Source organism: Thermobia domestica, chromosome 16 (genome assembly GCF_964235325.1).
Source record: "Thermobia domestica chromosome 16, izTheDome1.hap1.1, whole genome shotgun sequence".
Lineage (NCBI taxonomy): Eukaryota > Metazoa > Arthropoda > Insecta > Zygentoma > Lepismatidae > Thermobia > Thermobia domestica.
Genome location: NC_137469.1, coordinates 84,281,645 through 84,285,617, shown reverse-complemented (window position 1 = coordinate 84,285,617; position 3,973 = coordinate 84,281,645).

Sequence of the window (3,973 nt, the reverse complement as noted above, 5' to 3'; positions counted from 1 at the left end):
CCGGCTGCTTTACAACTGAACAATTCTAAAACAGCTAACAAAACATTTCCGTGTTCGTACTACCTTCTTTAAGCACTAATGCTTTAAATAAGAATATATTTGGATGTTCTTCAAGCACACGTTGTCGGATGTAGAAAAGCTCACTAGTCTTCACCTTATTCTTATAAGGATAACTATTAAAACGAAATGTCTGTCCATTGGCACATAGCCCCTACCAAGTCACAATGAGCAAACGGAGAAATATAGAATGCACGAAACGATTTTACTTGTTCAACTACAACTCAGAGCGTCAACCACTTCAGAGCTTCAACCGCTCCTTCTTCCTTTGTTTTTCTCTAGAAAACACCTAAATTCACAGGCAAAACACACCATATTCCATTGCAAAGAATGTTCCAGCTGAGCCGAAGCTGAGTTCGATTCCTTGTTCTTTTGGTCATTTTTATTAGATTTGAGCGCAGGGGGCTTGTCGTGCCAGTGATTGCACTTAGAACAATTCTCACATGATTCCTTGGCTTTGCGGTAATCCGGTTGATAGGATGGAGCTGCTGAATGTGCGCGGGGGGTGGGGGTCGAGACGAGGTCTCTGCAAAGTGGACATGAGCTTTCTTTGAATTAAACTGGAGCTGTAATTTGTCCAGCTTGTGAATTATTTCGGCATATGGGTCTACTGGAATCATATGGGAATCAAGATGCACGGTGGGGGTGGCAGCGGCTTGCGACGCCACTACGGGAAGCTGAGGGTCGCATGCCACCACCCGCTGTTGTTCCGCGATGCGCTGATGTAATAGGAGATCAACTTTCTGCCTCGTAAATGCTTCCTTTATTAACGCCTCAAAATTCGCAAACGTCTTTTGAGAGAAATGGCGCATGTGTTGTAGAAGCATGGCAATGACAGCATCTGCCATAAAATCTTTAAGGGGAAGGGTGGGATTGTCTTTATCTACCAAGAACTTCTTCTCATACAAGTAGTGTGTTAATCGTTCACCCGAGGCCTGAACATGCGATCTATAGGCATTATGTGCTGTTAACAGTATCTGACAAGACCCAAACCGCTCCTCGAAAGCTACTTTGAAACCCGCCCAGTCTTTGTTACGTAAAGACTCTTCCTGCGTCTTATACCAATACAAAGGCGGTCCACTTAGTATGTGGGAAAGATAGCTTTAATCCGATCGGGTGTCCACTCGTTGATCTCGGCTAAACGTCAAAATTCGCCAAAAATCTGTCAACACTTTCGGACGGTCCATCGGAAAATACATCTAAGGAGACGGGGGAAGGATCCTAGAAACCGGTGTTGCACTATTAGGCCTACTGTTCGATCGAGTATTAGCCATGGTTAACTAGTCAAATTAACAAAATAAAAGATCAAATTGCACTGACAATGAACCACAAATTCAAACATCTAACACCACATAAAAAATAAGAACAAGGTTTCTGCATTGCACATAACTATGTTCAGGCAACACAATCATAAGTCCTCTTATTCTTTTCGGGGAGCGATATCACGGATAACGTGATAATTAATGTTGTTTAATTATCGTTATTATAATAGCTAATGATATTTTAGCCATATGCGTTAATTAGCTCAGTGATACAGTGGTAAATGGGTATGATTATTCGAAATTATCTCTTAACCTAATGCAGGAGATCAGGGTTAAAGTTACATATGAGTAGACGCAGTGATATAACAGTAATTCACCTCCGCTATCTCATTTTTATTGTGTAAGATATCAACCATACAAAAGTGGGTGTGACCCTTACAGAGCTATTCTAATCCCGACAGAAATATCGATATGTGTGAGTCACCCACAACAATTGACATATTACGTAGACAAAATATTTGTTACATTAAGTTATGATCACAAAGCGCATTCATAGACCCTTTTTTTGTGAATTCGACATTTACATAACCTCTCTTATAAGCATTTCTCAAATCTAATATTAACAACTGTGATTATTATATGCAAGAGAGCATAAAGGAAAAGGAAGACAAATCCGGGTTTATGATAACCTGCGGCTATGAGGATCTGAAAGATTTGCATTGCCTGACCCTAATTGTGCATAGAAATATGAAAAACCATGAAATATGCAACTTACATGTTCTGGTCCATCGATGTTAGTAACAACGACAATATCTCCGCGTTACTACAGTGGACAATTGCAAATTGTACCACCTGCCCGATAATTTCCGACTTGGGAATTCGAGATGGATAGAGACTTCAACCGTATGTGCGCGATTGAAAGACTCCGAAAATGAACTGACCCCCTGGTTTAGAAACCAGGAGTTTTTATCTTTGCCTCATTCGTTATTTTTCTTTCTTATGTCCTTCAAAACCAGTGCATTCTAGACTATGAAATAATTGTTTTTGTGACGTATGCGGGAAAACACTGCTTTCACATTTCCACAAAACAATGTTTTTGTTACATAATTGTTTGGGTTTTCTGGTGTCCTTCTTCAAGTATGTAACCATACCAATAATAACGTATTTCTGTTCCTTGGTTTTTCCAAGGTGACATTATCATCCATTAGAATAATGTTGAATTTTGATCTTCGAAATTATAAAAATTTCGATCAACTCGAAGCTCTTTACGTTTCCGTAATACAAGTATGTTACTAGACCAATAATAATTTATTTGGCTCGGCTTTTCTAAGGTTACTACATTTTCATGCACTAAAGTAATATTGGAGTCTAATTTTCGAAATTATAGAAATTTCGATCAAGGCCTTTTGGTTTCCGTAATAATCCGTTTCACTGCTGTTTCTATCGATAACCATGTAGTATGAGACACATGTACAATTTTAAGTGGATTAGACCCTTTATTTATAACTCCGTACACTTTTGTGTACATCTGTTGCCGAAGAGATGATCGAGCAAACCAATTATGTTTTGCTCTTCAAATAATTGCTTTTCAATTTTTCTGATATACAATATTTTTGACTGTTAACTTTGCTTTAATAAGGTCAGCCATTGAGTTATAAATTCAATTTAAACAATATATGATTTATTAATGGTTGCAGCTTTCATTCTTTTTAAAAAATTAACAAGTAGTATAGTGTTAAAAATAGAATAGATTGTCCCCTCACGAGATACCAATTTTTACTACCCTATCCACAGCTCAAGTGATTAATAAAAATGGCTAAATTAAAAAACTAGAGTTAGGTATGGCAGATGATTTACACCAACCCATATTCCACGCTGTCTTATAAGAGCATGAGAGGTAGGTTCTAATCTCTTTTTTATAGAAGTAAGTAAGAAAACCCTAATTTCCCTCAAGATGCTTGACTACAATTTTATTTCTACTATGTACATAATGCTATTACTTGCACAATGTTTAAGTTACAATTTACAATAAGATTTTCGTAAAGATTCCAAATACAATGGCTCAGATTATTTTTTTAAGCAGAGTTTTACTAGATGATGTAGTCGAACTTACAGGTTAAGGTACAGAACTCTCATCCAAAGTCCGTGGTTTCTTCCTTTCCACATGGCTAACTCCAATTACTCTCGACGTCTAGGCTGCCTTCGTGATTTTTTTCTCTCCCGTTCTGTCAGCCTGAATCCCCTTATATTCCCAATTTATCAGTCTTTTAACTTCACATTAAAGATTTTTTTTTTTTTTTTTTACAAATGAGTCTCATTACCTTCTATCTCATAACAAGTCGTTATGACCAAAGAAAAACATATTAATGTTCCTCTTTTCAAGGCTTTTTCTTATCATTTACTAAGGCACTATCACTTTTTAAACAACTTATCACTCCATTTATTCCTCCTCTTTTTTTCTCAAAAAATCTGGTTAGAACACACAAGATAGGACAAAAGGGAAAAATGACTTACACCACAACTTCCAGTTCCATCCTTCAGAAATAGTCTGATCCTTATATGTCCGACTGTTGTAAGTTGATGATCCCCGCTGCTTCCACCCATTTTTTATTTCAAAGTTTATCTTGTCGTTTAGATTTTATCTTGTTAAACTA